Source organism: Phalacrocorax aristotelis, chromosome 1, assembly GCF_949628215.1.
Source record: "Phalacrocorax aristotelis chromosome 1, bGulAri2.1, whole genome shotgun sequence".
Lineage (NCBI taxonomy): Eukaryota > Metazoa > Chordata > Aves > Suliformes > Phalacrocoracidae > Phalacrocorax > Phalacrocorax aristotelis.
Window position 1 is genome coordinate 156132194 of NC_134276.1, and position 24846 is coordinate 156157039.

General features: G+C 42.2%; 1 protein-coding gene across 3 annotated transcripts in view; it reads left to right on the forward strand.

Annotated features, from left to right (window-relative positions):
• Positions 1-24846, forward strand: part of TBXAS1 (thromboxane A synthase 1) — a 246768-nt gene that overhangs the window by 13747 nt on the left and 208175 nt on the right. The window lies entirely within an intron of this gene.

Below are 24846 nucleotides of genomic sequence, written 5' to 3' on the forward strand. Positions count from 1 at the left end.
CAAGTCAAGCCCATATTTGATGTGCGTTGCCATATCAAGTAGGTGGGTGAGCCTACTTTCTTAATAAGATCTGCCCAAATCATAACAAAGGTTCAAGTCCTACTTCCTTTGAATTTTACTGGGAAAAAGAATGGCAGCACTAGATCTTTCAGTAAAACCGTGCTGTTTAGCTGCTGACCCGTGGATGTCTGTAAGCTTAAGGGGATGAGAGGAGTGCAGAGGCACATCCACAGTTCAGAAATGCAGCAGACCTGCTGGTGAAATCTGGCTGCCTGTCAGAGAGCTGAAAGAGTGTGATGTTTCCACATGTCAAGATGTGCTGAGGTCTCTGAAGACACAGAACTGGTCCATGTAAATGTAGGGTGTGTTCTGATGCACGCTTCTCCAGAGCCTCATTTTCTGGTTCAATTCAAGGAAGGCTGTTCCTCCCCTTGAAGTAAAGACATAGGAGTTCAGTGCAGAATTTGGTCTTGCCATAAACAAACCTAGCTCTAATTGCAGACTGAAGTCAAAGTAAAACGAGGCTCCTGGCTGTGGACAGTCAGCTGCTGAATTGAGTGCCTACCACATAAGTTTCAAAAAGTCCAGTTTAGGAGTCAGGTGGGAAATTGCCTTACAGTAGAGATACCCCATTCAGTGTTTCTCCTTTCCTGGCTAAAGGTGAGTACTGTGAAGGCAACATGTAAAGGAAGCTGGAGTTTTCTATGGGAAAGTGTTTTATACTCTTACCTGCAGATGGTTATTACTAACCAGTCTTGTTGATCTACAGATACAGGTTGATTTTAAGTAGCTTATTAGGTACAGGTGCCTAAAGGTCACTCTTCCAATGAGAAGCTGGTGTTTCTTAAACTTTCAGTAAAATATGCAGGGCAACATCTGTGGGCTGTTGGTAGGTTTGCCTGGTGGTTAAGCTATTCAGATCCATTTATTTCAGTAAAATGCAGTGACTGAGCCTGTAAGGTTAATGGCTTGAAGCACATCTGCAAGTGCAGTAGTTGTTGTTCAAGCCTGTCAATCTATTCACTTGAGAGTATTTTTAATACAGTTTTTTCATACTGCATGTCTGTTTAAACAAGTGAGTAGAACCAATATGTCCTCACAGCTTCCTGTATTCATCCATTAAACCTTGGGTTCAAGGAATTATTTAAAGGGTTTGTAAAGGGTTGCTTATAGAAATGCAGGTCCCGAATTATAAAGAATGTTTTTATTACAATCATGTTGCATACCCATTTGTCTGGCTCATCTAGGAGCCAGAAAACACAACTGTTACGTATGGCAGGAGTAATAATAAAGTAATAACTCTTTGAGTTCCTTTGACTTTTTCATTCTAAGCCTTATTCTTGTTTTTTAATAACTTATGAATTCTTTTTCTATCTTTTTCTACAAGCATTGTACCTTTTATGAAGGGCAGTCATGGGGGAAGGGAGGAATGAATATTCGCTGTTGTAAATTTTGTTATGATAGTAGCTTATGATTGATCAGGGTCATATTGTGTCCACTGTTGTGCGAGTACAAAGACTAGGCAGTTTGTTCACCTTGTTGGCTGTAAAAGGCTTCCAGGCTAAACAGAAGGCAGTTGCAGGTAAAGAAGAGAGTCAATAGATCTAATCCACACTAGAATAGTAACGCTGTTATGGCAACTGTCGTGTTATTGAGCTATTTCCTTAGCATGATTTTCGTGGATGGAGATACTCAGTGGTTTAAATGACACCCTTGAGCTGCTGCCCGTCGGCTCAGCCTCAGTTGATGCTAGCATGTGTATTGTAAGGCCAGCTGTGATTTATCACAGTTCAGCTGGCAGGTGGTATCTTGCTAAGTTGTGATAAAACCAATCTCTTCACATTTTTGAGTAAGGTGAGGTCATTTGAAGCAGGGAGAGAAGCGAAGGTTGATTGGGAAAGGGAGGAGAGGCTGTAGCTGCATAAAAATAAACTTCTACAGAAGATACATGTCTTAGGAGGAAACTTGGATGGTCATTTTTTTTAGCCTGTTATTTATGGCACAATGAAGATTGTCAATAACTCTTTATAACAAATCCTCTAATAGCATACCTCTGATTTCTCATGCGTTGTTATCAGTGTAATATGAAGGTGATGCTTGTAGTGTATTGTGTCAATTTTAAATCAGTGGAAAATTCAGCGACTAGAATCTCTCAGTGTTTATCCTCCACATGACCTTAAGTTAGCTATAAGGCGAGGCTTTTTAAGGTAGTTGATTTAATGTTGGGAATAGAAAGAATAGAGGAGCTTTTGGGTACATGGACTCTTCAGATTTGAAATGGGAAGAACAAACCTGAGGTTGCTTTTTTGGTAATTTGTGAATTTAACTGATGTGCTCAAGCCTGCTTAGTGTCCCCCATTCCTGAAGGACTTAGTTGTCCACTACCCTCCACATCCTTCCTACTTGCTCTCAGTAGGTCAAAGTCTCTTCTTGCAGACCTCATATCATGGATTCTTCAATGGCTCTTGCTACCTCATTACTATTGTGATAGACAGTGAAATTACTGCTTTACTGACCACAAAAAGGCGTAATATGGCTAAATACATAAAGTTCAGTAATACAAGCGAGCACAACACTGAACAGTCTTAAAAAAAAAATCTCTTGTCCATGTCTCTCCCATCCCCTGTGATTTCTACTAGCCAAACTGATTAATAGAACAGGTTTTTTTAAGAGCACTTTCTTTCTCAGTTGAGAGGACTGCTGTCTCTATTCACTTAATCTCTGTGAATTTCAGGTATTTTTCAGGCATGAAATAAAAACAAACACTTAAGGGAGGAATGAGGTTAACATTTACAAATCCCAGTGATATTCTCTACTGAAAAATACAGTATTATATCTATGCAACATATTGTTCATTTTCATTTCAAACAGACGCTGAGTTGGGTATCCCATGCTTGGTTGTAGCTACAAACATTGCTTTGTGTCTTTCTTTTTGCTGTCTGGGAAGATGTTTGATAAAATGAAAGCAGGAGTTTATCTTGCTTTAAAGTTTAATGTACCATAAGCTTAGCATTATGAAGAAGCTGTCACAGCATTCAGATACCTCTGTTCAGACTGGATTATCAACCCCTTGTCTAAACAAACCTGGGTTTTTTTAGAAACATGGAGGTTGGATGGGAGGTGTTTGTTTATGTTTGTAAGATACAAGTCTAATTGCGTGCTTTCAAACACAGCAAAACATATACTAGCAGTGTTCTTGTCTGTTTCTGAAAAGATAAATCGTTCAGAAAGATGTCATTTTTTACATCGAAGTAATATTAATGATCATTTGTGTTACAGAAATGTATAGATAGATTGAGAGATTTGGGTTCCGCTGGATCTAGATACTGTCCGCCCATTGCATAACAAGTCAATCCTGACCCAAAGCATTTGCAGTCTTTGATCAAAAAGAATGAAAACTAAACTTAATATTTTTTTCCCCTGGCCTTAAGCCTAGACATTGCATACACTTAGACATGGGTGACAACATGTGTTAGAGTTCATCAGTTGCTACCATACTGGTACTAAACCACATCAGAAGTTAATCTCCAGGCAGGCAGTATTTTGATACAGGTGACTTCAATACTCTTCCTTATTTGGCGTTACTTTGCATCTGTGGTTTTGGAAAGGACTCTAAAAGAGCAAGTTTAGAGATAATCTGTCTCCAAGTAAAACTTCATTCTAGTTTTACAGAACCTTGCTATTTGGGCTTGAGTTAGGCAAAACAGATCAAATAGAACTCAGCTGGATTTTTTTTCCCCAACTAGATGCCACCTAAAACTAGATCTTGCACCATGTTTTGCTCCTCAGAAAGTCAATATTTATGGAAGTTGTTTGATTGCTAGAGCTCTAGGCTTATGGTTTGAGTGCAGGTTTAGGGTGAGGCGGTTATTCTCCCTAAAGCATCCAGATAATGCATCTGGACAGATCCAGTATCAGGCAGTACAAAAGTTGGATCCTTTCTGAAAGAAGCACCAACTGTGGGTGGGTAGGCCCAAACTTTTCCAGCTGTCACTGCTGCCATCAGAGGCACAGGTCTGCAAGGACCGCTACGGCAGGAAACAGGCCTGGTGTGGAGCATCAATGTTTATCCATGAAGATGTACAGCTCTGCTCGTTCTTATGTCAGGCTCATTGAGCTGAGAAGTTCAGAGAGGCATCCTAATCCTTGGATGTTAAAGCATGCTTGTTTCCCCCCGCTGGCAGAAAGCACAGCTCCTCAACAGACGGCGAGTGCTCAGGGGCTGGTACTGCGGTACTGCTGCTGGGCTCTGCCTGCTGAACGCTCCTTGGTCTTGCACGTCCCTCCCACAGCAGTGGCTGACCTCAGAGCTGGGCTCTAAGGTTACGGTCCCTAATGAGTCTTCCCCTATTACAGCCTCGTAGCTTCTCAGGTTGCAGTGAACCCCACATCAGGTTTACAGGGTCAGATGGCAGGGAAGTTTGGGGTTTTTTTATATTCTATTAACCCCAGCTGGTTTTTTCCTGAAATGGCCATTATGTCAGTGGAAGTCATTCTGTTTCCCTCCCCTTCATTCAAATGGCTTATGAAAGCTGGAAGGATCTGATTCAACAGGAAACATCAGCAAACTGCTGTTGATGACAGAAAAATCTAACAGATTCAGAACTGTCTTTGTCATGCAGCTTTACATCAAGCAAATCTGGAATTCCCACTAACGTGTCAAACATAATTTGATCCCACAGCTGCGCAATATATGGCCTCCTCTTTGAGCTAAATCAAGCATCTCTAGGTGAGCCTGAGAAGGAGCAGAGTAAGATACTGAATTATAATTTGGAAAAATGCCACACCACAAGTCACTAAATACTTTCTCTGAAAACAAGGTAGATCTGATAATCAGAATGAAGTTCACTCAGTGCCCTGATTATGCTGCTTTTAGGTAAACAAAGTTCTCTTATTTTCTGAGGAGAGGTAGAATAATTTTCCATCATTGCTTTTGCAGCTTCAGAGTTAAATTCTCTGGGATGGCCTCAGAGGCTGTTACAACACCTTGGTTATCCTGATAAATGTAGCTCAGCCTCTAGTGCTGTACAGCTTTGGTTTTGCATGCTTGAACTTCTCTGCAAAACTCAGAGGCCTCTTATGTTCAAGTTTGTTTGGTTTTGGTTTTTTTTTTTTTTTAAATTTAGAGATTACATGGCCAGCCATGTTTATTTGAAGATCCTCAAGTACTTCCTGGTTTTTTTTTGCTTTCATGAAGGTGCATTTTACCCTAACAACTCTGTGTAAAGGAGTAAATCTCCAGCCTATTCATTCCTCATGGTCTTTGTTTTTCCCTAAACTTTTTCATGCCTCTCCCTCAAGCACAATTTGTTTTTAGTGCATGGAGATTATAGTGTTAATAGTATGTTAAGATAGACCCTATAAAGATATGTTAGCTTCTATTCACGAAACAAGTATATATACCTATCTTCTGGCCTGGTCTCCAGATCTAGTGTCCAATGGAGAATGTTGCAAAGCTGGCTGATGCTCACAAATGCCACTAGGTCAGCAGGAGCTGGATGCAGGCCTTGAGCAATCCCCTTTCTGCTGTCCTGTCCTGCAGGGCCTGGAGTGGACTAGATCTGGCCTGGACTGGGTTGCATAGGCAGGAGGGACTGGCAAGGGTGGGGAATTACTCTGGCTTCTCCATCAGGCAGCTTCTGCCTGAGAGTCTTCTCTGGAGCTTCATTCAGCTCTTCTGGACTAGCACTTTGGTTTTAACTTCTGATCTGCAGTTTGCCGTGGGGCAGGTTGCTTTATTTATCTTGGGGGTATTCAGGCACCTCGCAAACTAATTTTGGGTGTGCTGCATTAGCTTGTAGAAGCTCCTGCCTCCATCTACTGACTGTATGAGGAACGTGAGGAACTTAACACGCTGCATGAAATGGAATTGAAATTAGATGATGAAAGAAGGTAATGTAAACAACTTCCTTAAAGAGAAGGCTCTGCCTGTGTGTGTGGTGGGGCAGTCCATCACATTGCTCGGGCTGTCTTTTGCTGTGTTTGTGCATTTAATTGTCAGGCTTAGAGGGACCTCTCAGGACTGCTGTAACTCCTCCAAACAGTGCTATGAACTCTGCTCTACCCTGAACCCCAGGGGAGCATATTGACAGTTCCTGTGACTGCCCTGCACTAGGGTGACTAGTTTTGCATCCTCATGTTCTCCAAGGGGCGTGGACTTGTAACTCCACATCTTTCAGATAGTGGACCAAGTGTCTTGCCAGCCTGGCTGTGCTTTTTAAATGGAAAGTTAAATCAATGGGCAGTTTTGACAGGTTAGACTTCCTCAGAGTGCTGAAAAGTAAATGTGTTCCCCCTTCTCTTGTCTCCTTCACCGCTGCTCCCATCATTAAAAGAAAGTCGCCTCTATTCTTCTTCAGTCCTTTTTGCCTTTTCATCAGGGTTAGTCAATAACAATGTACAGTGTGTTTTGTCCTCATTGCTGGCTCACTGGTAATTAATGCCTTTGTTTGCCATGCCTTGTTCTTCTGTAGGGGAGTTTTATACAGTATTTAATGGAGATGTCTGACAACTATTTTAAAGTAAAATATTGACATATTATTGAGAGATTGTCTTTTATCAGTTCCCCTTGACATACCCGAAATCTTTAGATGGATTTTTCTGTCTGCTATCTTCCTACGTTTGTTTTTGGCTTTTTTCCCCATTGAAAACAAAGTTTACTGTTCCATGAGCTCAGAGTGTGCTAACTGCTGAGAAACAGCCAGCAGAAAGAGTATTTTCTGGCTTGGGTCTGGAAATGCATTTATTTCACTTTCACAGGAATAGTGGAGGAGCTTAAGCAAATTATGTTCAATGTCTGTTTCTTCATACCCTTGCTTTATGTGCCACTGCTTACACTTGTGACCGTTTCTTTCAAATTCTGCTTGTTTATTTTACATGTATTTTCTATGGCTGGATTGACTGTGCAGGTCAGTCGGGATACTAGTGTTTTAATCCAGGGGTCATCTAGCGTGTGGTAGATTCTCCATATCCATTCCTTTGGTAGTTTCTTCCCTGGCCAGTCCCTTCTTTCATGGTTCTGCAGAACCTGTGGAGTTGTTGGGGAAGTTTATTAAGGAAGCAGCAAACCAGGGAAAGGGCAAAATCTGTTTTATTCGTTTGTTGCTTCGATAGGCAAAGAAGCTGGATGCCCAGCAATGGCTGGAGAAGGACTGGGAAGAATAGGTGGGGACATAAGGATATGGCTCCATATGAATTTGAAGTGGGTCGTTACACAAGTATGTTTGGGAAAGTTGGGGCTGGAGGAAAGGAGCTGAACTGAGATATATGTTGGGAGTAGGGCATGGAGCAGTGGCTATATGCTTGGGTTGACACACAAAGTAAAGTCTGCTTCCTTGGAAATAATAGTTCCTTTCAGCTAATAGAAACCTTGTGATAGTTGTTAGGAGTTGAGGGGTACAGGAAGGATGAAAAGGCAGTGGACTTTAAAGGCGATGAGTAATTGGTAACTATGATCACAGGCTCCTGCTGTATGAATGCTCTTGGATGAGAACTATTGGCAGGGTTTTGAACCTGCAACCCTAAGTATTCCTTTAACTTACTCAGTAGCAATAAATCTGATGCAATCTGTGCATGCATGTTTGTAGTTTCTCATCCAAAAAGCTCCAAAGCGCTTTTATGCAAACACCCTCTCAGTAGAGCTATAACAAGATGAAGAGGTCATCGAAGCATGTGGTTTGAAATGTGGGAAAGATGTGAAATATAGCCACCCTGGGAGAGGAAGGAGCAGCTAAAGGATCTTCAGTGTGTTGCGTGCAAGCATGAGGGATAGAGAGTGATGGTGGTCAAGACTGCAAGGGCCTTCTTCCCACTCTTAAAATATCAATATGGTCTGTTTGCTCTCCAAAGACTTTAACAAACCTTAGTTTTAACGTTTTCTGAAATACTTGTCACGGGTTGAGATGCAGCAATCTCTCCAAGAGAGACCTTAGCATAAGCTTCATGGTAGGAAAACTGAGAAGCTGTATGTTTATGTTAGGGTGGATTTCAGTGAGTATAACAAACACTAATGTTCTGGATGGTTTCATGACTGAAAGTTATGATGTACTGTACCCAGCATGGCACTCCGGGTTGCCCAAATGTCTCCTCAGTAGCCAGGCCAGACATCTTTAAGAAAAGCAAACACCCCTTGATGGTTCCAGAAAGACTCCAGATCCACTCTGTAGCTAATGAAACTGGGCTGTTCTGGAGTGACGTTCAGCAGCCTTCACTTCTAGATACGTAACTGGGCTGATGTCCCTAACGTCCTCTTAAGAGCTAAGAATAGGTGGTGCAAAGATAAAGGATCATCAGTTTTGAGCCCTTCAGATTTCAGAAGAATAGTATTTTAAACTTTGAAACTTTCTGGTAGACAAACAGACTTCAAGCAATTCTCCCAGTTTGGACACCAGCCTCTGTAGTTATGTTTTTAAACTTTAAAAAGTTAAAATGATTAGCAGTAGTTAATTACGTAGTGGTTTCACAATTTATTTCCTTTCCTGAGATATGACTTTTGCTTAATACAAAAGGAAATGCTATCAACTTGAGTGGAAAACCAGCCGTCTGGTGTCCTTCCAGGACACAGAGCCCTGTTGTTAAATGAAAGAGACCATCAGGTCTTGGGTGTCAGGCACAGAGGAGTGAGGAGCCTCCACAGAGCAAGGTTGCAGAGAGAGCTTGGATTATCAACTGTGGGCACAAGACGGTGGAAAGACTGTAAGAATCTGTGCCTTCTCTGGCCATGTGTCTTGTAAGGACTTGTGTATTTACAGTGTAAAGATGTTCATCCTGCCAGGAGTCAGGCTGGGATTGGAGACTTGGGATTTGAGTAGTTTGTCCCTAACCTGCCTCCTCAGCTTTAGTAGAAGCAAGCTATTAACAAGCATGGTAAGGAGGCCCTCATTTCCATGATAGCTGGTGACTCAGTTCCTGTTTCACACCTTGACTGTATCACTGATGGACATTCTTCTATTTAATTTTTAACATTTCTAGGGATTCCGTGCAGTAAAGCCTTTTCTCCCCCCTTCCCCCCTTTTTATTTACGTTCCTGAGTGAGAGCGTAGCCAAGCAGTGAGCTCAGTGCCATAGAAGCATTTTATATTTTGAGCAGAGATAAAATCTCATTCCTTCTATAAACAAAACAAATCAACAGATGATGCCCAGGAGAACCATTTCTCTATAGCCATTTTCCTCCAGCTGCTTTCTATTCTGTGCAGCTTGCAGTGCACCGTATGAAATACGTGTGTGCTTTTCTGTGTGTGCAAAACGCAGGTTTCCTCCAGACAGTGGCAGCTCCCTCATAAAAAAAAAACAACCCACATTTTTTCTTTTACAATGCTGTAATAATAAGATTACTAATAGAGTTGAGATGTTGGGTTGTTTAATAGCGTATAGCTTAGCAAGGCAAGAAGATATGTTGGAGGGGCTCTGCAGTCACAGCTGCTGTGTCTTCACTCTGAATGGGTTTGGACTGTTGTCGTGGGAGGATGAGGGGCAGAAATAATCTGAGTGAGTTTGAGTGCATTATAAACATGGCTGGGGGGGGATGATGGTACAGCCAAAACGCCTGTTTGGAGTTTGCTGCTCTGCATGTGCTTCTGTGTGTCCCTGTGTCAGTGAAGAGCTCCTCTGCGGTGCTGCAGCAGCTTTGTGGCCGGGCACAAGCCTGTTGCAGGAACAAGCCTGGTGGAAGGCAATGAGAAATGGCCCCTCCAGCTTGTTGGAAGCCCTCCGTTGATGGCTGTTCTTGCTTTCCTGCTTTTGTTTGGCCCTGGTGAACATTGAGAGCCTCAGGTAAATGGCCAAAAGGTGCAGGGGGGTGGGGGGTGAGAACCACCAGCACCGTGGAAGGAGATCATGCATGGGAAAGAGCAGACAGTGCTGGATTAGGAGCTGGTAGAGAAAGTGAGGTCTTACATGCTTGGGAACAGTTGCAGGTCAGCCCTTGGCAGAGGTGCAGCTGCAGGTATCTCTTATCTCAGCAGCATCTATCTGCTCATCTCCCCCTCCTGAGATGTGCTTCTGTACAGGAGGGCGGCTAAGCCAGATGTTCCTAAACTGGGGCCTGGGGGAGTAGTATTTATCCTTGCAGGGGCAGGGAAAGGTGATAAAAGTTTGAGCATTGCTAGGTTAATGGACTGTCTTTTTGCCATAAATAGTCAGTAGCTTCTGAGACGTGGAGAAACTTGGAGCTATTGGGGGCAGGAGGCAGTAAAATTTGGTAACATTTCTTCTGGTTGTCTTGATAAAGCGTGGCGTAGAACAAAAGGAAAATACTGTGGTTTCTCACCCAAAAAAGCTCCCAAGAGCTTTTAAGGAAACACACTGTAAGTATACATGTATGGACACACATATATATACGTTTATATTTATACATAAATACAAAGCAAGTGACTAGAACAAACAGCTTCTAAACTGAGCAGCAGAATATAACTGATCTGATCCTTGGACAGATCGTGCTCAGCGCCCAAAGCAACCCCCTTATCCCATCTCTAGCCAAATGACTTCTGGCAGCTAAGGAAATAACCTTGGGTAAAACCAATAGGACTTTTATAACAGGGACGTTAGCTATTGACCCTGAATGTATTTTTATGACACCGCCTTGGCTTTGCCTTGTATATCTTCATTCCATTGTTGATATGTTGTTCTGCATTTTTGAAAAACTGCAGTCTCTCCACACCACTCCGATATCTGTCATTGCAGCACTCTGGCTGCAGGTTCACACTCATCAGCACTGGATCATACTCTAAGGCAGATCTGATCTGGACTGGGCCAGGCACATGAGACCGTTCTGATTTAATTGGACTGCAAGACAAATAATTTATACCATTTCCACTATGCTAATGGGAGAAGATAGGCTGTACCTGATGGTTCAAAGTTCACTTTTTAGTATTAACAAATTTAGAGTTAACAGAGCATGTTTCTACCAGATCAATGCTTTGGGAGGTGTGGCTGGGATGGTTTTGAACAGAGGCTTCTTCCTCTACACCTGGATTTACTTTATCATTAAAAAAACAGGGTCTGAAATTCACTTGAGAACTCTGTTCCATTTACTTTGTGCAATTGGCCTGGTAAAGTTAGGGAGCAGCAACAAAAGTTCAGTAGAAATTTCGCTGACTGCCAACTGCACATGAATCAATTTTTTAAAACTTGTATTGGTTTCCCAAGGTGATCTGCTTATGTCTGAGCATTCAGGCTTGTAGCATCTAAGGAGCTTGAACTCAGAGCTTTAAGGAAATGAAAGGTAAGCGTTGTAACATAGCTGACTTTTTTTCCAAAGCAGCAAAATATTTTAGGTGCTCATTTCTTTTGAAAATTTGGCTTTAAATGGGGTGGTTAACAGTCAGAAATCTTGTCCCAGTTGTTGGTGTCAACAGCTGGTTGTTTTTCTGTGTGACACTATTTTATGTTAAGTTATAGAGCTGACTGTAAAATTTAAAAACGTTTTGCTAAAGTTTATGCGGACAGCTTGTCTCATTCATTATCCAAGAAATTCTGAACTCTTAAATAACTGCTCTAAGCTGATTTACTAGTGCAAGCCCTTTAAATTCATAGGCTGAATTTGGCTTGCATTGCTTAGACCAGTGATAAAACAGTGTTCGTTTTTTTTCTTTCTTACCTGAGAACAGTTAGAAATAATTTTCTCACCTTTCAACTTTCACATGGATCTTTTGTTGGCTGAAAAATGTTGTTAAACATAATATTATACAGTAAAAGAGCAAAAGCTGCACCGTAAATCCTTCGCTGAAGTTGCTCACACTGGTTATGTAAATAAAAGAAAATTGATGCAGTTTGCAGAATTGTGATGATAGAGGGGAAAATGCTCTTGCTTGGTAGAAATTGTGTGCACCTATGTGTGCCCACCGATCTGTCCACCCACCCAACTCTTTGTTGGCTTAGTTAGCTCTGTAGCTGGCATACGTACCACAGAACCACTACCAGGGGCCATGTCCTTCCTGAAGGTTTCAGGGAAGATCATTACAGTGGCTGTTTTGTCTTTTATTTGCTTAGCAAGTAAAAAGCCTGAAGAATATATTGCTGTATGTAGTGAGACACTAAGGACTTTCAGTTGAATGTGGTGGGGTTTGGTTCCCATTCCAAAGAGTTTGTAGAGATATAGTGCACTAAGGGACGTTTCAGCCCTGATGACTGTTGATCCCCAAGGATGCAGCGGATCCATCTATGGGGTTTTTTATTTGTAAATTGCATTGCATTTGTAAATAGCTGGTGGCCAAAATCATTATCAATGTGTTAATTTAAAGATCAGTCAGCGTTTTCAAAGGCTGGACAGTTTCAAGAGCTTTCTCTGAGCAAGTTGGAGGCTTTGTCTTGTAGGCTGTGAGCAAATTGTTACAAAACACAAGAGACTTGGTAGGAGTTTGTGGAATCATAATTAATTGACAATGGTTTTTCAAAAACCACATTTTCCAATTTAAAATAAGCTGTTAAAATAATTTAGAACAGTGTTACGATAGTCCCTTGACACACATGGGTAGCTTTGGGTTAAACATATAAATAATGCTGAAAGGACTATATTTAGTTCCAGACTGATCCAAGGACAACTGAAAAACTGAAGGTCAAATAACAAAACGAAGAAAAGAAAATTATAGCTCTCCTTGTTCTGTTCTGCAGGATGCTGCTTGGCAGCCGTGAAGGTTCAATACTGGGGAATTTGTCACATACAACTATTTATGATTCGTACTTTAAATAAAGCAACTTAGCATGAAGCGTATGTACTTATTGACAAAAGCACATCACTGAGTCTTGTCACACTGAATCTAGACAGCAGCTCCTGAGTATTGCAGACATTCTGGGGCCTGGATATTAAAAGATCTCCAAAAGACCAATTAATCAATAATGGCTTTCCCCATGGTCTGTCCTGACCTAGCAGTTTCTGCCTAGAACTGAGCTAAAGCGTAACCAGGTGCTAAACAGTGGGCTAAGACCTTTGCTTGATTTTTTTTTTTTTTGTACAAGCTATTAAAACTTCAGGAACTTTAGGTCACTACTGACTTGGAAGAACTAGGAGTCTGTGCTTGAGCAGGAGGTTGGTTAAACAGCCCAAGCACAGAGCTCAGTGCTTCCATTTGCAGAGGTAAGGCAATGACCTTCAACCCATCTAAGTCAACCCTCTGGTAGTGGTTGTTTTTTCCAGGCAGGATCCAAGGTAGGTGCTCGTCTGTATTCTCTGCACCTGGGAAAAGCATTTCACTTATGCAACTGCAGGTGACACAGGCACTGTTAGAGCCACAGGACCGTATCTCAGTGGGTCATGCCTATTTGTTCACCTGGGGATCTGCACAAGGACAGCAAAACTCTGAATGCTCAGGCTGACGATAAATTGATGGACACTGTCAGTGATGTGATTTGTGCAATCATGTTTATGTGATGTTTCACTTGACCTAATCTTGCAGAGTCTGATCATGCCTGCGTGTCCTCTTGCACAGCTCCTCAGCATCTGAAAGCACTTGCCTATTGGGCAACCAGGCCATAGTTCCTGGGGCCAGAATCCTTCCCTGGGGTATCCGCTGGCTGCTTTGCTCTAGCCAGTTGACACATTTTGACTGCCTTGCTTTTATTAGGGGATTTTGGTATTACATGGTGTAATTAATTATTTACAGAGGCTTTATTCCCTTTCAACTAGTTTCACACCAGCCTTCCTCTACCTCAACTGCTTATGAAACCTCATTCAGTTGAAAGTGCAGGGTAGTATCTCACAGGATAGTGGGGTTTTCAAATTGGGTAATATATTTTATATCAAAAGTGTGCATTGGCTACCAGTTGGTTGAAGATCAAATGCATCCTTAGCAGTCCTCAGAAATGAATGGGACATCAGAGTCCAATTGAGTTGGACCAATGGGAATTGATCCAACTTGGCTAGCAACTTCTCCCAAGGTGGATTCACTCAACTCTGAAACTGCAACATTCAGAGAAATTGGCTTCTTTTTCTCAGATAGAAGCCATGTCTTCCATAATCTGTGTTTTTGCAATTTCACTTTAAATCTAGGATTTGCATGTTGGAAATAATCGGAAACACTTATTTCCTTCCAGTTATTAGCTGGCTGTTGTTTACATTTCCTATGAGCAAATCTCTCTCTCTCTTTTTTTAAAATACTTTTGTGCATGCTGTATCTAAAAATAAATCAAATAAGAGGCCCAGTAATTAGGGCCATCCCTTCAGCTATGAGTTAATCTCTTTGGAGAAGCAAAGAACAAATTGGGATTGTCCTCAGCCAAAGTCCCAGCTGGTGCATCATTTTTTGTCTGGTTGCTTCTTCAGCTTCTGAATTTATTATATGTTTAATCTTGACTGTTTTTCAGAAGAAGGCATAAACTCAGTTATGGTTTAGAAGATTGGTTGAAGTCTTACCCTAGTGAAGGCCCGTGTAAACTGAAACTTGAAATTTGGCCTTAAAATGTTGTTTAAAATACTAATTCTTGCAAATGTGTCTCTTAACAGACACGTTTCTAACAAATGGTTGTTGGCCCACTTCTTTTTTTCTTTCAATATTACAAGGAGCACTTACATGAACAGCGTATCTTTTCATTAGTTTAGTCGTGCTGTTCATTTATAGCATCATTTCCTTTACCTCAGACTTTTACAGCTTATTACAGACTAATTCTGAGTTCATAAACTTAGATATGCAAGCATATGATTTTTTTTAACCACTAGATATTCATGATTTGGGTGAGGAATCCCTAGGCAGAAAAGGGAGATCAGCAGCACCACAGGTGAATGTGGGTACAGCTCTGGCTTTGCTTTAGTGCATCAAGCATGCCACTTGCATGTACAATGCACGAGAGGAGGAAGAGGAGGTAAGTTCCTGGAACCTCCATTTCCCTTACTGTTAACTACCAAACAGGATTTAAAAAGGAACTCCTAGCCCTCACTATGTATGGTATGTCACCACAGCATATTTTGGAGTTGTTTTTGAAGGGCCATTAACCTCACTATCTAAAAGAAAGCAAGCAAGCAAACAGCATTCCTCTAACTGACAAATGCAAGGTAAATGGATGCTTAAATTAGTTTTCGTCTCTGAAGAACATTTTGTTGTTCATGTTTAGTATGTAAAGGTGCTCAAATGACCCAGTTAAAATCAGAGCCAGCCACATCAGGAGAAATAATCTTTACACAATGTGCTATCTAACTATGCATGCCTTTGTGATGAGAGGAATAGACCTTTCCTAACAAAACCAAGTAAGAAATATCTTAGGAACATAGAAGGCTTGATTATGATCTTTATTACCTTGCTGTAATGCAAGAGAAGCACCACTGAACTCCATGGAGTTGCTCTAAATTGAAGTGTGATCTCTGAAATACAGAGCAGAATAAATTCACTTGAAGAAGACAAGTCTCTGTGGCAGTCCTAGCAAGATCACCAGCATTCAATCAATTTCAGGGCTTGTATATCCCAGCATCGTAGGTAGGCTTGGGAAGCTTATTTTGCAGTAGAAATGTCACTGCTCTTCCACAGAATGCTCCGCTAATGGCCAAACCTCCTAAATAATCGTCATCCCTACTGTTCAGCATGTGAATGCTGGGAACAGAAGTGCTGGGGGAACATTTTGCAGTTCTGGCAGAAAATGTGTCTCTCGAAGAATAGGGGACTTTCCACTGGCACAAGTCCTTACTTTGAGACCTGTCTCTTTGCTGGGACAACCATCTGGCCATCTCAGAGGGATGGAGGTTTGTGGCACATTGGTACTGGGGGTAGGTGTTATCTTTCCAGGTGGCTAGGAAAACCTCTTATGCTTGCATGCCATCGCTATGGGCAGAATGCACAACTGAAGGATTTTGAATGCTTAAATGCTTTATTCAAACTCCAAAATATTGTACAATTTTTTTTTTAGGGGGGAACCCTAATCCTGATGACTTTCACTTTTGCTATTTAAGCATAACCATAAACAACTCTTTACTTGCTCACAGGTTTCCGGACTTTGAGATTGCTTTCAGTTCTACCTAGCAACCACAAGCCTAGAAGTAAGTTTTAGCTGGAGCCCTTTATCCATGCCCAGACACCACTTCCTTAGGCAATCATGCAGCTTTAATACTGATGCTTTCAGAAAAATCCAAATAATGAGGGATTCATGATAAAGCTGTGAGATTTTGCTGCCAGGTTTATTCTTGCAGAGCAGAACTAATAAAACTTTAAGGAAGAAGCCTTAGCCAAGTTTTTAAAAGTAGGCTATTTTTATTATGAAAAACAAAATTAAAAAAAAAAACCAAAACAACCCGAAGCTTGGAGATTGAACTTAATTTAATTCATGTGGCCAGTGTAGGCTTTTTGGTGAGCTGGAACCAGACAAACAGGTGTCAGGTGCATAGAAAACAAAGTAGTATCAGTATGTTGGCTATAAACTGAGCCCTGCTTCCTCCTCCTTACATGCATAGTATGATGATGAAAGCTGGCAAAAGGAAATATGATTGCACGTGATTAAATGTTGACAGCTGAGGAGCTTGGCTTTCTGTTTACAGAGGTAAAAATGACAAAAAAGTTGGGGAGTAAAGCTTTCCAGAGTCCTGGAAAATATGAGCTGGGAAAAAAATGTAAGAAAGCCTGTAACAGCAATCTGGTTTTAAATAAATAAATAAATAAATAAATATCTCCAAAATGTTCTAATGAAAAAAAATACTCCGATGCAAATTGCAGAGGAAAATTGCTGCTCCCCGCCGGGTGTGTGCTGTATTCCAGAGCAATTGAGAAATGCATGTTAACGGGAAAGGGTGAACAAGTTTTCCCCTTTCCTGGACTTTTGATATAATTATCTAGCCAACACTGAGAGAATCTCTGCATACTCTAAAACTTCAGTCATTTCTGAAATATTGATCTGGGAAGGTCACTAAATTCCAGAGCTGATGAGGTCAGGGTAATGAGATCAAGTGACAGGCCCAGTGGTACCCACTGATTTAGTTGTTTAGACACTGTAACCAAACCATGACCTTCTTATTCTGCAGCCCCTTTGATCTAACTATGTGAAAACACAGCTGCTTACTGGATATCACATGTTAGTATGTATGTAGGCGTTAGGGTAACTTTTTGTGACATTTACTTTAATTATTCTAGGGTCAAATTATAAAAATTATTATCACCCACCTGTCCAGCCTTATCTGTTAGAGCCCTGTTTTGCTCTCCATTGGTATCTCTAGTAAGAAGACAACCATGCAGGGTCTGTGACATACTCCCCCATCTGACCTGGGGGTGATGGGGGAAGGTGGAAAAACATCCTCCTGAATAAGACATGGAGCAAGACCTCCACAGTCTTCTAGAAAGGTGTTGGTGGGGACAGGGGGTGAAATTACTGCTATTCTCAATCCTGGCAGCTTTGCTTAAGGACTAGCCCTAGATCAAAGTTTCTTTTAACAGATGGGTGCCTTCAGATCACTGTGACTTGTGCAGTGGGTGCTGAAAGAGAAGCCTCTAGCTCATAGGCTTTGCATGAAGAGATTCATTGATGCCCCATTCCCATGCTCAGTGCTTAATCCTCGGTGTCTGCTTTCCCCCATCCCAGCCCATAGTACCAGTGTTCAGCAGGCAAGGTGAAGCCTCCAGCACGAGACTTGGGTCTGCTCTGGGCTCCGCCTCTGCATAAAACTGCCCGTAGTATAGGTCTGTTCAGGGATGAACCTGTGTTTTAACCTTGCCAGTCTTTATATTTCACTCGCTTTTGGATAGCTGTTTGTTTTTCAACAACTCTGCAACACAATGGTTCCCTCTGGAGATACTCTGCCATCAACTCTCCACTGCCGGTGCCAGAGTCCAATGGTATTTCCTTCCCCAGGCAGGAAAACACAGGTACGGAGCAGAAGTTAAGCCTGCTAAAAGCTGTACCATGCTCCCAGGGAAATACCTACCCAGATCCGTATGAGATCATACACTGGAGCCCAGCTGCTTCCTGCCCCAAGTTTAAACACCGTGAGCACAATAGTAAAGTTTCGTGATGTATGGATATGACCTGGAATCACTTAGAGCAGAGGAGCGGGATGGAGAATTTATGTCTAGCCCAGGGCAGAGCACGTGGGCTCTTGACTATTGTGTACTGTTGCCTTTCCACTTGCACACAAGCTTATCAAAATGTTTTTGCAGGCTTGCTCCAACTTTCCTGTACAGCATTTAACTCTTCATTTGAGACCTTTATGAGCTAAGCAGTAGCAGCCGGCGCTCCAAGAGGGTGAATGGTGAGAGCTCAGCCGGAGCCAGGCTAAAGAGCCAGGCTGCTGCCGAGCTCAGCAGGGGATGGAAGCCCCCAGCGGTCTCTCTGCAGGCATGCTGACTGGTCTCCTTTCTCCACAGGCATGAGAGTAGATGCATTGAAAAATAAATATGAAGGCAGCCTGGAGTGCCACTGTGTATGTCCCTCTGAGCATGATTCAAAAGTATGCACTGGGGAAGTTTGGAGATGATTAGACATATGGACTGGCATCAGAAATACAAAGTGCATCCAGAGAGGCACCACAACTCCCTACAAAGTCAAACAGAAATAATCCCATGATGATTTCCTTCCCCCCACATACATACACTCTTCCACAGAGACTGGTGTGGGGTACAGAAACCCAGCCCCACAGTACTGGATGCTGAACAAAAGATGAGAAGATGTTTGCTGGCTTAATAATCTTGAAACCATTGGAGTCCAGTTTAGTTCATAGTCTCTTTCGTGTGTGCAGTAAGCAGTAAGGTTCAGATCCTTAAAGAATGTTTTGTGATTAGTAGGGAGATGGTTGTCTTTGGAGGAAGACAGGCAGTACTTCAAACTTTTCATCCGCACTGAAGAATTGAAGCACCTTCTTTATATGATTTTTCTGTTTATTTTTAAAAACCACTGCCTCTCCAACTCTGTATGTAATGTTTGCACAGTACATGCATAAAAGGTGAGTGGGAGAACAGTCACTCTAGGCAGTGGCACATTTTTGCTGTGAGCACAAAGGTCTGGAAGAAGCAGTTCTGGGAATGTCTTCCCTCCTGCCACAGAATGTCCCCTAGCCACAGAAAAAGAAATTACTTTAATGTGGGGGCTTTTTCTTTTTGCATGAGAGTGTAGATATTTTATGGTAAAACCAAGTAATTTAAATGCTCTGGTCTTCCTCTTCTTGTGTTTGTGTTTGTGTTTGTACCTTGCTGTGGTTACCCATCAAGCACCAAACCAAACTGCTAAACATAGTGCAACAGCAAAGAAAAACTGCCAAATATGGTCCAAATTCATAGTAAGGCAACAAGTATATGTATATTTTTTTTATTGTGGATATCTGAGAAATCAGCTAAGCATTTGTGAAGTACTTGTCTGAGCTTTTGTCGGGTTGATTTCTAATGCGGATTTATATCAGAATTTGTATAATGAATAAGTGTGGAAGGAATTATTTCTGCTGCTTAGCATTATCTGTATGAAATACTCACCTAGAACAGAAGACCTAGTTGAATATTTGAAAGAAAAATAGCTTTCAAAGCATGCACTTTCTCTCTGTTCTAGGTTAAAAGTATTATGCAGAGGCTTAATTAGCTAGCTGTATTCTGCCCTTTCATATAATGCAATAGGGAATGATAATTTACTTTTGTGTTTAATATTGTGCAGCTGTGAATTGGCTGTAAAGACTGGAAGCACGCTTACACCCATACAAGAGGTGTGCTCCAATTCCACTGTCAGTTGAAGAGATGGAAGAAGCATTGCTAGAAAACTCCACAGAGTGCTATAAAACTCTGTCAGGAGTGTGTTGCTGCAGGGATCAAATAACTAAACCTGTAAAAAGCTGTTTTCTGTTCTTCTGATATGATGCTTGTAGGTAATAGAGTACTTCTCAAAGAAAATTCTGAAATAACCAAATTTGAAGGGGACCAGAAAGGCACTTTGCAAAGCGTTGAGCAGTTCATATTTACTTGCTTTGTTACTTGTATGCAAACTGAAAACACACACATATGTATAGCAAGGAAAGTATGGCTGGAGCATTTTCACATGTGGTTCTTGACGTGTTAAATCAGCCAGCACCTTGAACTCTGCAACACAAGAAATTGGAGCTGGCTCCTGATGCAGTTCAGGGTGAGGCTGGTCTGCTCAGGAGGCCTCTCGCCGGAGTCAATGGGAGCTTTTGTGGAGCGAGGTACCTGTCTGTCTCACACGGTATCGTGGCCCAGTACAAGTCAAGGAAACGGATTTTAAAGATGGTTTAGTCAAGGGAAAACTGGAAGGAGGAAGGAAGTCAATACTGAGGTGCATGAACAAGTCACTGAGAAAACGCTGTTTCAGTAGAGGGGGTTAGGTAGCTGTGGGGAATGATGGTAGTATTTTCTGCTTTACTAAAGATGGAAACACTGTGTTAAATTTAAGGCCTTTAACTTTTAGCTATCTAGTTCTTATAGCAACCCCATGAAGCACGTATGTAATACTGGGATGGATTAGATGGGTTGTGATGGAGACTATGGGATTAGAGTTCACTTTCCCACAGTGATCCTCTCACTCTGGGCTGTGTTTTTGCCTCCTGTACCTGGATATGGGTACGCTCCTGCTCAAACTCTCCCTGGAGTTCACAATGCCACAGTCTTTCTGGCGTAACGCTGCCAGCTGTGGAGCTTGTGTTACCCCAGTAGGCTGTTGGAACAGTTTCTCTTTTCTTGGGATTAGGCATTAAGGCAAAGTGCAAAACACACGATGGGAGCTGGGCAGGAGAGGGGGGGATGCTCAAGAGGGAGAGGGTGCTGCCATGAGAGGTCACATTTCTGTAAGCTTTTCTGTAAGCTTTGCTCTTTGCCAGCTTACAAGCTGTGCTGGAGAGAAGGGCTGATGTACAGAGATGTCAGACTGTGCCAGAGCAGAGTTGTGTTCTTACATAGCTCAATATTATGCCGTATCTGGGAAGAAAGCCTGAATTATTCAGTCACTTGCATAACTGTGTGTAAGAGTGTTTATAATCAAGGACTTGGGTTCTGTCCATATTTATGAATGACCAGGGCTGAGCCTGGGAGTAATTCCAGCACTGATACTGTGTGTGAGTTGCACAACTATTGTGGATACATGACATTGCTGCTCCACGCTAGGCCATGGGACAGACGGGACATCTGGCAGAGTTTGTGCTCCTTGCTTTGAACAGCTCATGCACAGTGGGGACTGCTACTGTACGCGCACGCAAACCCGGCACACTTAGACGTCCTTCTACTGATTTAGCCACTGTCTCTGGCTACATCAGAGTTCCCTCTTCAGATCGTTTAATTAGTTACAAGCCACCCCTTGAATTTACCAGGACCCTATGTCCAGCAAAAAAAATACCTCCCCCCAGCTGTTAACTTCCTTGAGTGCTAATTGTTGATTCTTTTTGCCTTTTATTAATGGCATATGGAGACAGGGTCTTTACTGTGCTTGATGAAATGTTGGGCAAAGTGTTGCAATTAGCTCCACAGCTGCTTTGGTCATTGAGTACACTTGTACTTCTCTAGAGGCTACTTTAAACGGGAACCTGATCCAGGCCATTATTACCAACCCCTTTTCTTTCACCTTCAGCTGAAGGAGTGGAAGCCTTGATGTTACCTGAGGGAGGAAAGCAGCAAAACTTCCGTGTCTCTGTTTCACTCACACCTCAAGGCTCTGCTCCATAATGTGCTCTTCCTGCACCACTACTGTGCTCCACCACGTAGGGCATCAGTGTATTGCTTTCATCCCCTAGTTACCACTTTGCAATGATCTAGCCACAGGAAGTCTATTTGTTGTATTTTCCTCCTCTTCAAGGTCCCCTATGTCAGGTGGCCAAGTGAGAGCCCCTGCTGACAGGACTAGCTCCCAGAGCTGTCTTCAGCCCCTCCTGGGAAGAATCGGGATCCTCTCAGCCCCATGTGTCTGATCATGCAAGGCACAAAGCAGAGAGACCTTCCTGGTCTGCAGATCCTATGGTCTAAAACAGAGGACTGCTGGTACTGCTGTATTCATTATCAGCTAATAGCTGTTGGCCAGTGTCCTGGATGAAGGCTTTGCCTGCTGTACTGACATCCATCCAATTTGGGTAAATACTGGATTAAGCAAGAGAGAGGCTGTGAGAAAATGTCATGCTGATCTCCCAGAAACAGCCTGTGATGTATGACTTCTTTGCCTCATCCTAAATGAATTAACACTGCTGTGGAAAATGGAAAAAACAAGCCTCTCTATGCTTTCTACTTGTACATAATAAGAAAGGAAATTTTCCTTCCTGACCACATGTTGGCAGGTCAGTAGATCCCTTCTGAAATGACAAAAAATTAATGATGTAGAATAATGCTCCTGTGGTAGCATAAGATAGCCTAATTTCACTTCCACACCCAAAGTAATCTCTTTTTTTTAAGAAACGCAATTCCAAGTTGGTGGGAAGTTGCCCTTTTTATTTCTAGTAACTATGAGTAACTACTGACAACATCAGAGGAGTTTGTTCTGAGGTGGAAGCATCATTCCCAGCTGCAGTGTGTTGTGGGTCATTTGGTTGTAGAAATATTCTGTTGTTTCTCTTCTGGAGATACAACAGAGTGCCCTCCGTTGCTTCTAGAAATGTGCATGTACAAAGCACACAGCAGTGAAGCTCTGAAGGAGCTCGTCCTTCAAAGTAGGTGCTTATCCAGTTCCTTTTCAAGTATATTTTTGTCCAAAACCAGGATGCAGCACGTCGGTTGTGCACTCTGCTTGAGGAGTTTTAATTCTTCATAGTTCTCTGATGGCTGGATCAAGGTGGCACAGCATCATCCCTGGCTGGTGGTAGGAGCACAGTTCAGCCCTAAACGGTTAACTTCCTCACGGTGGTCTGTCACCAGTTATCAGGAATGGCACTTCTCTTTGAAGACTAACTCTGTTTGGGATGAAGATGATGGCTGCTGTTTTTAGAAAGCAAAAAATGCAATTACCTTTACCAAAGGAATGGACCAGCTCTAATAGGATTTTTTATCAGACTATTTTTTTAGACTCTTTGGGTAATTCAGTGATTATTACTGCACAGCTCTTTTTCCTTAGGGGATGCTAGACTGTTCCAAAAGCGTTTGTTAGTTTACTTAGACATTAAAGAGGTCCTTATGAATTTAGATTATGCTAAAGTACTTCAAAGTGTCCCTAGAGGTCCAAGCTGCTTTGAACTTAACCTTTTCTGCCCAGTCTTGTCATATGTGTGAGCCCAAAGATTGTAAGCAAGAGGTCGGTGATTCTCAGGCTTTTTAATACTTTGACCTATGTTACAACAGGAAAAAATAAACAAACCAGATTCCCTCTGATCTAGCCAGGAAGAAAGAGAAAGGACAGTTTCAGGGGGCCTCTTTGTAACCCTGTTCTTAACCTACTAGCTCTCCTGACCCATTAAGTAGGACAAGCGGGAAAAAAAAACAAACAAAACCCAACTTTAAATACCCATTGCCTTACTTCTGACTGCTTTCCTTTAAAATGTGTTTGGTCCTCAGGGCACCCTGAGATCTTAAATTTTTTTTATAGAAAATTTGAATAATGAAGCATGTGAGACACTTGTGATTGGAAAAATATGAACTTTAATAAAGCTGGTCACGCTGCTTGTGAGCTGTGTATATCACACAAAAATGTGAGGCTAGATCCTCCTCTGGGGCTGTTCAAAATAACTGCAGTGACTCCAGTGGCGCTGTGCTGATTTACGTGAGGTGAGAATCTGGCTCGCATCCTGTATTATCTTGCAATGTGACTCTGCAGCTGTAACGCAATCTTATTCAGCTCGTTGGGTTCGGGGGCAAAATAAGTGCCCATGGTTATTTTTAGAAAAGCACGTCATCAAAGGGGTTCGTATGATTCTCTCTCTCCTATATTTATTTTTTATTGCTGTTGACCTACCTGAGCTCTTTTGGTGTTTGAAGACTTTAAAAAGAATAATTCAATATTTTTCTCCACTGGGGTAGCTGGATAGTTTGTTTTTTCCCCTTTCTATTGCTTCATGGTGTTGGAGGCTATACAGGCAAGGCATTATTTTGCACATGATGCAACACAGCTCTTGTTTTTCTTGAAAGGTGGGTCCGACTGCACCTCTTTTCAGTTTTCAGGTGTCTCTACACAGCCTGCATTCCCCTTCACTCTTTAAAATAGAAATTGGACTGCTTGAGGGTTTTGTGGGTCATGTACTTCTCATTTTCCCATCTGAAATCTGAGCCCTCAGACCTTACAGTCATCTTGGCTACAGATAATCGTGATGGTTGTTTTTCCCATTTTGACCCTTTGCTGCAGAGCCTGGGCTACAAAGGGAGGACGAGGGCTACTGGTGTACTTGGGATCAGGGTCTGTTACCGGTCAAAAAGCCTCTTGGATGTCTGCATCCTGTTTATATGCCAATATCTCCCCTAATAGCGTTAGGGAGGAGGAAATTTGGAGTGTCAGTTATTTTTGTAAGCAGAAAGCGCTGCCTGTTTCCCCGTGAAACATGAGCAACTCTTTAAGAACGTTTGGAAGCATGAAGCAACAAGGTACTACTGGGTGTTATCATTAGCATTCTTCTTCAAACTATTTTTATTTGCACATACTTTATCTCCAGCATTTCTTCAGTCTGAGAAGATCAAGCAGACGCCACATGTATAGTGTAGCCCAGACAGCCAGATGACACAGTACTGTTTTGACTCGAAAGTCAGACTTCTGCTAAGCATCAAGGGGCAAACCTTTATCTCTGCACGTAGTGCTGAGGGGTGTAGGGAAGAATTCATTCCCTCAGTCAGTGGAGCTGATCTAGATTTTCCATTGCAGTCTTTAACTGTGAGCCTACTAGCAACACGGCTCTTTTCTCCAAAGTAGCTCTGGGACCCCCCACGAAACTTAGATCCACCAGCCCAGTACAGGTTCCTCTCCCTCATCTATTTCGCCTCTGAAATTCAATTGCTGCAAAGAAAGCGTAGAAGCCTCTGCTTGGTGCTCACATAAAGGTAAATGAAAAGT